Raw genomic sequence first — 13,703 nt, forward strand, 5'->3', positions numbered from 1 at the left:
CACACACACACACACACACACACACACACACACACACACGCACACACCTGGGAAAGGCTGGCACAAGTTTACTAGCTATGCCCCCTTTTGCCCTGACTATAAGGTAGTTATCACTGCCACCAGAACCTATCACCAGCTACTTTAAGGCCCTTAACAAAGGGTGCCTAATATACTGAATGAAATTAATATTAATACAAATGGTAGTTTGACCAAGAGCAAGGCTAATAGGAGTGGCCCATACAGTGTCACCAAATAAATATGCAAATACTATCAAAACTTAAATATTTCTACAAAGATCAGCCACAGTGAAAGGTTTAAATATATTTAATAATAAGCAATAAAAGAACAAGAAAATAGTAAGCATATATTCACAGTGACATCAGAGTTCAAAATCGCAGGAAATATTTAAAATAACATTGAAGGACAGACTCATACAAATAAAGAAAAACAAAATCAAAACTAAGCTTCACTATATTCCTGACTGAATATAAGAAAATTACTATCCCCTACTTACTTAATAAAGCAAGGCCGATGATGTGGTGAATGGTCCTTCTTGATGTCAGGCCCAAGACAGAATACAGAATGGTCTGTCTCACTAAGAGACTTCTCAAATAATATCTAAAATATTACTTCCGGGATAGCTTGCAGAATTACATCACTTCTGGTTATCTGACTTCTAGTTCTCATGCAAACCCCATAGCTGGAAGCTGGCAGGATTTAGCACCTACCTGTAAAAATGTGCAAGCGTGCGGCACACACACACACACACACACACACACACACACACACACACACACACACACAGGCATTTTCTCAGATCTGTGGCAGGCACCGGAAGTCATAAAACAATTTCATACCTCCAAGCTTCCAGAGTAGCCATTAGTTCACCCCGAAGACAATATAGAAGGCTTCCTGGTACGGACTTTGTGTCTCTGGCTGCATTGAAACCTATGAAATACCATCATTTTATAGCATCTAATTAAATCAAAAGGTGCTTCAACAAAGTATTAGTTTAAGGGTCTGTACACTTATGCAACCAGCTTATTGTACATTTTTTATGTTTTATGTTTTTCTTCTAATATATTTGTTTGTTTTTCAATTGAATTGTACAGGTTATAGGCCACATTAAAGGCAAGAAAAGTTTTGAAATGATTTATTGAGGTCTCATTTTTTTATATCACAAAAACCTGGCATTTTAACAGGGGTGTGTACACTTTTTATATCCACCTTATGTAACTCAAATTTGTGAGACACATTAGGTTTGCACGGCTAAGCTTATAAGGGCCCTAGTTGTTGTTAGCCTAGTATATACTTATGAACCAATGAACCTATGAAAATCATCTCACTATTTGTAGTAGATTTGTTTTACATGAACAATTATTTCATTCATATGACATGGAACCTTATTTTCTTAGATTGCAGAAAGATCATGCTGCATAATGGTTTGCCTGTACATCATTGATTGAGGGGTGGGTACATTTAAAACATATGTTTATAAAAAATACAAACAGCATTTATTTGAAGGAAAGAGGAAAGATACTAAGTGTTATTAACAATTATTAAATACTTAATAAAGAAAGCATGTTTAATAATATGGATAGTGAAGTTTTAAAAATAGGGCAATGAATTGCAAATGTGGTTATACAAAATAAAATATTGTAAAACAGGAAAACTGCTAATGTATTGTCTATTTCTTTATGTATTCATAATTATATATTACATATGTTAGGGTTACAAAAAGAGAATGGAAAAGTAGTTTATGGTGTTAACAATTTACTGAATATTGTCCAGCCATGGTTATATCACACTTACAAACCAAGGCATGTTATGATTGTACTGCTGCGTCTTTCTGTAAATGTTCCATGATTTGGAGAAACCTATTACTATGTTTGAATTACAACTAGCTTTAAAGAGAGTTTTGGCAAAAACATTCCCTGATGAGGGTGGCATTTTTTGTTTTTTGTATAGATTATTAGATAAGTGGCAGTCAAATATCTTACTAAAAGTTTATAATGAATGGCATGGAAAAGATATAAATAGAATGGGATAAAGAAATATATATGTTCTTATTGTTTTTTTTTTATTTGGAAGGGAAGCAATAAAGACATTTTTAATAACTGAAGACCTATATTAATATTAAGTGTGATTATAAATTGCTTGCATATATGGTGTAATGTATACTTAAGATACAATTAGAAAAATATTTACTTTCTGAGATTCGGGGTATATCAGGAAATTAGGAACAATGGCAATATTATGGCTAGTGAGATATTATATGAGAAGCTATTCCTTACAAATGAGAAATGTTTTTTATGAAGGATGGATATTTCTGAAGCTTATGATTCTGTTCATCATGGTGTTCTGCAAAATATTTTGCTAATGTAAGTATTTGGTACAAAATGTTTTTCTACGTTTTGAAATATATATAATAATTTGAAAATCATGCATATAACAGAATGGTTATAATGTCGAACATTTTTTACACTGACAGAAGTGATCAAAACTCATTTGAGCCCTTCTGCCGGTATTAAGTCCATGCAAGATTATTGTGAACAATGAGGATCAGGGAATTTGTCCTTTACTCACTGTAGCGCAATCTCAGAGTTGGCATATATTATTAGCATGGGGGTTTTGGGGGTGCAGCCTTCCACATGGGGGATGCAGGGGAGGGCCCGCTCCCCCATGCAAAAAATGTAAGTGCTTTGTTTTTTGGTGGGTTTGGCTTTCAGTCTTTTGGGATAAATGTTTAGCCATTTGACATTTGTGTGCTTCTATGTTTTGAACTGATATGCTAAACCGATAACTAATCATGTCAGAGGTGATTAAATACTCAAAGTGTGGCTTACCACAGGGATTCCCTATGAGTATTTACTTTTGGAGATATATATATATATATATATATATATATATATATATATATATATATATATATATATATATATATATATATATATATATATATATATATATATATATATATATATATATATATATATATATATATATATATATATATATATATATATATATATATATATATATATATATATATATATATATATATAGGGTCCCTATTAGATCAGCGAATGCTTAAAAAAGCGAACGCTGATTGATCGAACTTATTTAAGCGAATGTTCAAAATATCGAAGCAACAGAAACCCAAATTTTTTCCTAGGGAAAGAATTAGGTTGTCCATTTCTGTTGCTTCAGAATTTTCAGTCTGTGGTGGAAAGTTACAGGTCGGATTCAGGTAAGTGTGCGATTGTGTGGATGTGAGTGTTAGGGTGGGTTAGGTGAATTAGGGTTAGGGCGTGGGTTAGGTATGTGTGCGATTGTGTGGACGTGAGGTTTAGGGCAGGTTTCGGTGAGTTAAGGTTAGGGAGCGGGTGAGGTGAGCGTGCGATAGTGACGGACCTTAGGGTTAGGGTTTGGGTTAAGGTAAGTGGATAGTTAGTGGTGTGTGCATAGTTTAGTGTAGGGTTAGGTGTCAGATTTTAGGTGCATGTGTGTGGATTTCTGTTTGTTTGGTGTGCTTGTGTTGTGTGTATGTGTTTTGGATCAGCGATTTCTTTCCCCTAGGAAAAAAATCTCTGATCTGACAGTTCGAGATTGTAAGCTTTTGCTTACATAAGTTTGATCAATCAGCTTTCGCTTTTTTAAGCATTCACTGATCTTATATAGACTCATATTCATATATATATATATATATATATATATATATATATATATGTGTGTGTGTGTGTGTGTGTGTGTGTGTGTGTGTGTGTGCGCGTAAAGACTGCTAGAGATGAGTGAAGGCTGCCAGCTTAGTCAAATGGAATTTGGTACATAATTCTGTCATTTGTAAATATAAATGTTGAAATACAGGCTTGTTTTCTTAAATGAAAGAATATGCTGTGAAATGTTGAACTTAAAACAATGTAGCAGCATTGCCCTCTACTGTAAAGAAAGCTAAGTCAAGCATTTTTGTCTTGAACATCCAACTCACAGCATTGTCTTGCTCATATGTAAGTTATCTTAGGCTTGTATTTTCTTTTAGAAATATCTAGGAGCTAGAAAGATTAGACTAAGTGTTTTTACTGTTATGTCAGAACTGTACTACTGAATTATTTTACGTATTTCTGGGTGATCTCTGAACTCTTGACTAGCACTGTGTAGTAGAAAGTATTGTCTTGTGATTTTAATTATTTATTATTAAATATTGTAAAACCTTTTTACTGTGGCTGTTTTGTGTAGAGATAAGTTAAACTCTAAGAGTACATTGCATGCTTATATTGAGCCTATACCAAGTCACTCTACTAAGCCTTGACTGTTTAGCCACAACTACCAATTGGATAATAATATTGAACAGTAATAATTGGACACCCTTTTAAGGTCCTTTGAGTAGCTGATAATTATTAGTGGGTGGTGGCAGGGTACTACCGTATAGTTTGGGAGAAAGGAACACAGCTGGAGAAACTGTGCCTGCCTTCCCCAGGAGTATCTGTGTGGTTGTATAAACTCTTCTCAAAGCGTGTGTGTGTGTGTGTGTGTGTGTGTGTGTGTGTGTGTGTGTGTGTGTGTGTGTGTGTGTCAGCTACTTGGGCAGGGACATGAAGCACTGGTTGGACAGAGAGGGTGCTAAAGGTTTTAGCTTGCCCACTAGGCTGAGATCTGTACCCTATAGCTGTGCTAGTGGGGGAGTCTTATTGGGGACCTGGAAAGCAAGGGAGCGACCTGCCCCGGACTTACTGTGATCTCTGTGTGCTCTTAAGGGAAATTGCTCTTTACTGTGTGTATTTGTTATCCTTTCCTCATATATGAGACGTCCTTTCTGGTGTTAGTGGTGAGGACTGAGGCTCCTTGATTGCTGGGCAGGCATCACATATCAATTGTTTGGCAGTGGTGGGATATCCACATAACATATTAATTAGTTGGCAAATACTAATTGGCTTGTAATGGTGTGGGTAGAGTGAATCCTGTAGCTTGTGTATAGTGAGCTTTGAAAGTGTTTTGTACTCTAAAACAGCCACACAGTGAATACTCGGAGTTCAGATCACAATTGTTTTATTTCTTTTGCTAGCTTAGTTAGTCAGGGTGAGCAGGCAGTATGTCAGGAGAGGAGTATGGAAATCTGACAAGGAACCAGCTGGCAGAGATGTGCCAGGCTACGGGACTCATGCATGGAAACCTGACTAAGCAGGCCTGATTGCAGTCTTGGTTACTGCTGCACCAGAAAAAAGCAACCAGGGGGACAATCAGACTGGCAGTGGAGATATAATACCCTCAGAGAATGGACAGCTCAACCTTTCAGCAGTGAACTTAAAAATCCAGCTGGAGCTAAAGAGACTTGAGTTGGAGGCCAAGCGTGTGGAATTAGAAGCAGCTAAGAGACTGAGGCATCTAGAGAGTGAGGAGAATGAGAAACTGCTACGCCTAGAAGCTGAGAAAAAAGAGAAGCAGAGGCAGCATGAGAAAGAGATGCTGACTCTTCATCAGAGTCATGGAGGTAATGGGGAAGGGAGTAACTGGACCCCAGAAGCATAAAACATCAGTAAATGTATTCCGCAGTTTAAAGAGGGGGATAATTTTGATAGTTTCATTCATATGTTTGAGAGGGTATGTAAACAATATGAAGTTGACCAAGGGCTCTGGGTACAGTTCCTGACCCCCTTACTCCATGGTAAATCTGTAACTGTATTATCTAAAATGTCTGATGGTGCAAATTTTCATCATACTGCTGTAAAAAAATTGTCTATTAGAGTTTTTTAAGCTAACACCTGAAACGTATAGGAAAAAGTTTTGTGAGCATAGATGCAAGGCAGATGAAAGTGTGTGTGAATATGTTGCTGAATTGAGCACTTATTTCCATAGGTGGGTGACTGGATGTCAGGTCACCACTTTTGAAGGGCTGGCAGACCTTTTGGTGAGGGAACAAGCCCTTAGCACTTTGCCTGAGGACATGAGGATCTGGTTAGCTGATAGACAATGTACTACTTCAGATGAGTTGGGGAAGAAGGGAGACCTATACCTGGCAAGCAGGGCAGCCCTGCACAGGAAGGGGAGCCCCAGTACTGCTCATGGGTCTAAAGGAACCCATGGTGGGCAGCAGAGACTGTCCCAACAGAATCTGCCAGTAGCAGGGGAAGCCACTAGTCAAGGTACATGTCCAGGAGCTGAGGTTACATGTTTTGAATGCAACCAGTGGGGCCATGTGGCATACAGGTGTCCACGGAGGCAAGGTGGGGAACCAAAGGTGAGGGAGCCAGCAAGTGGGAAAGACAAAATGCCAATAGTAGGTTGTCTTGAGACAACAGGGGTACTAAACTACAATCCTGCAGATGCCCTGATAGGGAAGGATTTGGATGAGGCAGTACCATGTGCTTATGCAATTACAAGCGGTCATGCTAGGAGACAAGCATGTGGGTATGGTAACCCAGGGGAGACCCAGACAGACTGCATACTTACAGCCAGGACTGGTGAGGTGGTTACTTCAAGGAGTGAGCTACACTGTAGGAGTGAAACTGAAGGTGAGCCACAGCTGCTTGTGGGTACTGATGGTCCCTTGGACAGAGTGACTGTAAAGGTAGAGATGAGTAGTAGTACCCAGGCTGGAAGTGAGGCACCACTGTCAGAGGATGCCAGACTTCCTGTGGATGTGGAGCTGGGAAAGGTTAGAAGGAGAGAGTTGAGACAGGCTTAGCTCTTAGACCCTATAGTGCAAGGCCTGAGGCAGGTAGCTAGGGAGGCACCTGATTCTCAAGGAAAGGGGGAATCTGTATACTTTGACAAAGGGTTGCTATACAGAGAGTGGACCCCTGAGGGAGGGCTAGAAGGTGAGAGAGTACAGCAGTTGGTAGTGCCTAGAGCCTACCATCTGGCTCTTCTAGCCATAGCGCATGATGTTCCCTTTGCAGGTCATATGGGCATAAAACGTACAAAGAGGCATATAATGCAGAACTTCGACTGGCCTGGAATTTTCACATATGTAACAGGGTACTGCAGGACCTGTGAGCAGTGCCAAAAGGTAGGCAAGGCAGGAGACAAGGTGAGAGCTCCTTTGATGCCTTTGCCTGTAATTGAGGAGCCATTTCGGAGGGTAGCTATGGATATTGTGGGTCTTCTAAGTACCCTAAGTTCCACAGGGGAAAATGTATATCATAGTGGTAGTGGATTATGCTACCCTATACCCTGAGGCAGTGGCTTTGTCCTCCACTGAGTCAGAGAAGGTGGCAAATGCTTTGTTAGAGATTTCCAGTAAGGTGGGTTTCCCAAAAGAAATACTGACTGACAGATCTGCCAATGTCATGTCAGATTTTCTGGCTTGTCTGTGGAAGTCCTGTGAGGTGAAGCACATGAAGACCACCCCCTACCATCCCCAGACTAATGGTCTTGTTGAGAGGTTAAACTCTATAATCAAGTCCATGCTACGGGCATTTGTAGATCAGTTTAAAAGGGAGTGAGACAAATATTTGCCCCATCTGCAGTTTGCTTACAGAGAAGTTCCCAGGAATCCACAGGGTTTTCACCTTTTGAGTTGCTGTATGGGCATAGGATGAGGGGACTTCTAGATTTAATTCGAGATGAGTGGGAAGGTGAGTGCGAGTCTCACAAGGAGTCTGTTGTGGCATATGTCCTATCCCTCAGGACAAGGCTCAGGGAACTCCTGGGATTGGCCCAGGAGAACCTGGAAGAAGCCCAACAACAGAAAAGGTGTGGCATGACAGGAATGCTCGAGCTGGAGAGTATGCTGTGGGGCAGCAGGTAATGGTTCTCATTCCTGTCAGACACAACAAACTGCAAGCAGCTTGGGAGGGACGCTACAATGTGGTAAGAAAGGTAAGTGATGTTAACTACATGGTGGAACTGCTAGACAGAAGACAGGAGCAAAAAATTGTACCATGTTAAAATGATGGAACCTTGCCATGATAGGGAGGCCCTTGTGTTGAACATTTGCAGTGGATTGCAGGAGGAGTCTGAGGGAGATCTATGGACTGATCTCCTCAGTGAGACTCGAGCTGACACCTCGGTGGAAGGGGTAGCAATGTCCCAGCAGCTATCTCCTACCCTGGTTTGAGAAATCCAAGCAGTGTTGCAGGAATTTGGGGATATGTTCACTGGGAAACCAGGGAGCACCCACCTGGTGCAGCACCAGGTGGATATAGGACCCCAAAGGCCTATTAGACAGGGGTCTATATTATAACATCAAAGTTTTTAAACATCGAATGGTATAATATCGAACCCCAAACACCGAAATCTGAAAACATCGAACAGTCAGAATACCAAATTTTTTCCTAGGGAAACAAATCGCTATTCCGAGAAACATACACACAACACAAATACACACAAAAAACAGCAATCCACACACATACACTTAAATTCCTATACCTAAACCTAAACTAAACTTTACATACAACCATTTTCTCGTACTCTATTTCTCCTTCACTCTTTTCATCTCTACCTTTCTCATTTCTCTTCCTTTCACTGTACAGATTTAAGTATATACATTTTATGTACAATTTGCTATCTTGTAATGAACTGCATATTGGAAACTTGTTTCTCTTTTGAAATGATCATTCATTCCTTGTGTTGATATGACTCCAATTTTTGCTATTTCTTAAAGTAATGATTTGTTTATGTAATGTACTTAGTATTTAGTGGAGCTTTTCTCCTCGGGCCTCTGCTGAAAATGGACATGTATCCAGCCTGACTAGCCCGGTCAACAAATGTAAAATAAAAATAAAATAAAAATAAACATACACTACTATCTATCCACTTACCTTAACCCAACGCTAACCCTAAGGTCCGACACTATCGCACACTCACCTCACCTGCGCCCTAACCCTAACTCACCTAACCCACCCCTAACCCTAACCTACACACAACCAAACACTTACCTGACCCACGCCCTAACCCTAATTCACCTAACCCACCCCTAACCCTAACCTACACACAATTACACACTTACCTGAACCTGACCTGTAACGTTCCAACATATCAAATGCTGAAAACAGCGAAGCCAGAGCAACGGCCCACCGAATTCTTTCCCTGGGAAAGAATTTGGTGTCCTGCACCTTCGCTGTTTTCAGCGTTCGACATTATGGGTTCGATATTATAACATTCGATGTTTATAAACTTCGATGTTATAATATATGTCCATTAGACAGCCCCCTTATAGGGTACCTGAGAGTCAGACAGACCCTGAGGGAGGAGGTACAGGATATGTTGGAACTTGGAGTGATTCAAGAGTCCACAGTCCCTGAGCCTCCCCAGTGGTGCTGTTGCCAAAGAGGGATGGCAGCACCAGATCTGTATGGACTACAGGAAATTAAATAGTCACACAGAGCCGGATGCTTACCCCATGCCTAGGACAGATGAGGCCCTAGAGCAGCTGGGTGGGGCTAAGTATCTTACAAGCATTGATCATACCAAGGGTTACTCCAGGTGCTCTTGACTCCCAGTGCTAGACAGAAGTCAGCCTTTGTGACTCCTTTTGGCTTGTATGAGTTCACAAAGATGCCCTTTGGGATGAGGAATGCCCCAGTGACTTTCCAGAGGCTGGTAGATCTTATCCTAGCAGGAGCAGGAGGGTTTGCCCTTGCTTACCTAGACGATATTGCCATCTACAGCCACACCTGTTCAGAGTACCTTCAGCATGTCAGGGAGGTGCTGGGCAGACTACAGAGGGCAGGGTTGACCATTAACCTGAGCAAATGTCAGGTGAGTATGGCAGAGGTCTCCTACCTAGGACATAGAGTGGGGAGTGTTAAGATAAGGCCAGAACCTGCCAAAGTGGAAGCCATTCAGGCATGGCCTGCACCTGTTACTAAAAAGCAGGTGAGGGCATTTTAGGGACAGCAGGGTACTACAGAAAGTTCATCCCCAGTTATAGTACCATAGCTGCTCCCCTCACAGACCTGACAAGGAGGAACAGGCCAGATAAGGTAGTGTGGACCCCAGCATTTGAGCAGGCATTCCAGAAGCTTAAAGAAGCTTTGGGAGGACCCCCTGTGTTAGCCAGTCCAGATTACAGCAAATAATTTGTTGTGCAGGTGGATGCTTCAAACCATGGGGTAGGGGCTGTACTTAGCCAGATTTCTTTAGAGGGAGAAGAGCACCCAGTGGTTTATCTCAATCATAGGTTCCAACCAAGGGAGGAATGCTATGCAGATGTAGAAAAGAAATGTCTAGCCATAGTGTGGGCACTGCAGAAACTTCAGCCTTATCTGTATGGAAGAATATTCACTGTTATGACAGATCACAACCCCCCTAACATGGTTAAACAGAGTCAGCCAGCAAAATGCCAAGTTGCTAAGTTAGAGCCTGGGGTTGCAAGCATATGATATGTCAGTGCAGCACTGCAGTGGGATTAACAATGCCAATGCAGATGGGCTCTCAAGACAGGGAATGGGGGTAAGGTATACGCAGACAGACCTAACTCTCTCAAGCAGCGTCTCTCAAGGGTCACTTGAAAAACTAGCTTGAGTTCTCCAGGGGGAGAAATGTGAAAACTGGTAGAGATGGGTGAAGGCTGCCAGCCTAGTCAAATAGAATTTAGTACATAACTCTGTCATTTGTAAATATAAATGGTGAACTACAAGCTTGTTTTCTTAAATGAAAGAATATGCTGTGAAATGTTGAAATTAAAACAATATAGCAACATTGCCCTCTGCTGTAAAGAAAGCTAAGTCAAGCACTTTTGTCTTGAACATCCAACTCACATCACTGTCTTGCTCATATGTAAGTTATCCTAGACTTGTGTTTTCTTTTAGAAATAGCTAGGAGCTAGAAAGATTAGACTAAGTGTTTTTCTGTGATGTCAGAACTGTACTACTGAATTATTTTAAGTATTTCTGTGTGATCTCTGAACTCTTGACTAGCACTGTTTAGTATTAAGTATTGTCTTGTGGTTTTAATTATTTATTATTAAATATTTTAAAACCTTTTAACTGTGGCTGTTTTGTGTAGAGATAAGTTAAGCTCTAAGAGTACATTGCATGCTTATATTGATCCTGTACTAAGTCACTCTAATAAGCCTTGACTGTTTAGTCACAACTACCAGTTGGATAATAATATTGCACAATAATAATTAGACACCCTTTTAAGGGCCTTTGAGTAGCTGATAATTATTAGTGGGTGGTGGCAAGGTACTACCGTATAGTTTGGGAGAAAGGGGCACACCTGGAGAAACTGTGCCAGCCTTCCCCAGAAGTGTCTGTGTGATTGTATAAACGCTTCTCAAAGTGCATGTGTGTGTGTGGGGGGGTGTTTGTGTGGGGGGGTCTTTGTGTGTGTGTGGGGGTCTTTGTGTGTGTGTGTGTGTGTGTGTGTGTGTGTGTGTGTGTGTGTGTGTGTGTGTGTGTGTGTGTCAGCTACTTGGGCAGGGACATGAAGCACTGGTTGGACAGAGAGGGTGCTAAGGTTTTAGCTTGCCCCCTAGGCTGAGATCTGGACCCTATAGCTGTGCCAATGGGGGAGTCTTATTGGGGACCTGGAGAGCAAGTGACCAACCAGCCCCCAGACTGTCTGTGATCTCTGTGTGCTCTTAAGAGAAATTGCACTTTACTGTGTGTATTTGTTATCCTTTCCTCATATATGAGACGCCCTCTCTGGTGTTAGTGGTGAGGACTGAGGCTCCTTGATTGCTGGGCCAGGGCACATGCTTCGCAATATATATGAGTCAAGGCATCTATTCCATACAATATCATTCTTTTTCACAGAGATATCCTTCTTTGTTAATTTATGCAGGTGATAATTTAATTGATGCTGTTTCAGTTCATCAAGTTAAAGTTTTAATGGAGTAATGCTACTATTATCCACAGTATGTTTACCTGTTAATGTTAATAAAAGTATTGGTTTTGGGATGTATGATGTCATTGAAGGTATTTGCTTTCAAAAATAATGCTTTCTTACTTTAGGTATTAATTTTAAACCAGCCAACTAATGTAAAATATGGCAAAACGTATTTGTTGTTATGTAATAAATACAAAAGTGGACAGCTTTTTCTATGAGTTTATAATGGGAAATTATATGCTGAGTGCTTACTTACTACCACAAAAATATGAATCTATGTTGTTAGGTATTTCCTTTTTCAACTCTATGGGGTTTCAGATTGAGCTCAATTAAGCAAGGAATATTATTTACAAATAAATAAGATGGTGGGTTAGACCTGGATCAACCAGTAGTTCAATATATACAACGTTTCTTCAATGTTAATCCCTTTTTCACCTTTTTATCTGCTTATTATAGAACAATATTGTGAGATGGAAAGTGCATAAAGATGTTCAGAGTAGAGAAGTAAAGGAAGGTGAATTTAAAAATTAATATAAGAGATTTAAATGCTGGGAGTTACATTGTTCAGTGATCTTTGAGGTCTTTGGGGGAAATATGAGTTGAGTAAAGCTAGTTATGCAGTCTTACTTGCTTTTTTATACATAGTTGGAAGTAGCTAGATTGTAATTACATGCACACACATAGGGTTTACATACTAGACTACATCTGAGTGAAAAATATACATTTTTGCATGATTTCATTTGGAGATTAGGGCACAAAAATCTGACAGTATATAAACAGAAATTAGAAAGATTTTGTTTTGATTTACTATATAAACAAAGATCAGAGATTTTATTTTTGTAGTTCAATTGAACATTTTTAGTGCAATACTGTTCAGTATTTTTAGTAAGTTATTCAAACAAGGAACAGAAACTTGGCCTATGTCTAAATGACAGAAATATAGAACTTTTATAGTATGGGATAATTAAGCAATAACCAGTGATGTGGTAGGGTATATTGAAGATTTACCCATGGTTGATGTGGTTTAATCATGAGGGCGAAGCCCGAGTGATTAAATAAAGCCAACCGTGGGTAAATCTTCAATATACCACAACCACGGAGTCAGTTATTGCTATTATACAATGACATTATTTAAGAAAAAAAATACTAACTTTTCTTAAATAATGTCTTTGTATAACGGCGCATTACTGTTCTTCCTCTGGTGGTGGTATACTGCTTCCTTGTGTTGATGTACTGCGCATGTGTATGGGACTTGCATTCCAATGCATACCCAGTACATCAATGCTTTGAAACGGAAGCAATGGAGAAAATAAATTCTCCGTTGCTCCATTTTTTTTTTAGTTTTTAAAATGTTTTGGACACTTTATACCAACAGAAAAAAGTTCGGGCAACCGGACCTTTTTCCGTTGGTATATTGTTGGATTTACAACAGGCATGCTGGCCAATCAGCATGCACATTTTAAAATATTAATGGGGGGGTCATTGTATAATTAATGATTAATTTAGGAAATTATTGTTTGGATGTATATTTTTTGAATGATATGATGTATGAGATGTGCACATGTTTTACAATGTAAAACTTGGATATGTTAGGATGTATGTCAAAAAATTATTGATTTGTTAACTTTCTTTAATGTATTTTTCTGTTTTCATAAGCATGTTGAATGTACTGTTTTTATTTGACATGCTGCTTATAAAGTAAAAACACAAAACCCTACTCTTGTTTTCAATAAATACCATGGAATTTTTTACATCCATTTGAGCAACCATCAACTCAGCAGATGGGACCTCAGTTTAATGTATCATTCAAAAGAAGGCACACTTAATAGAGTGGCTCCCCCATTCTGTGGTACTACAGTGTCAGTAATGGAAAATTTAACCCAAGTACCTGGGCTGGGAATAGAACCCATTGCATTCTGATCTTCCTGTAC

The 13,703-nt window shown here is 39.7% G+C and overlaps 1 protein-coding gene across 1 annotated transcript in view; it reads left to right on the forward strand.

The window, feature by feature from the left end:
* The window catches only part of SLC5A9 (solute carrier family 5 member 9), a 919,403-nt gene that overhangs the window by 567,715 nt on the left and 337,985 nt on the right, over positions 1-13,703 (forward strand). The window lies entirely within an intron of this gene.

This window comes from Protopterus annectens, chromosome 10.part0, assembly GCF_019279795.1.
Source record: "Protopterus annectens isolate FY-2018-M chromosome 10.part0, PAN1.0, whole genome shotgun sequence".
In the NCBI taxonomy this organism is placed as follows: Eukaryota; Metazoa; Chordata; order Ceratodontiformes; family Protopteridae; genus Protopterus; species Protopterus annectens.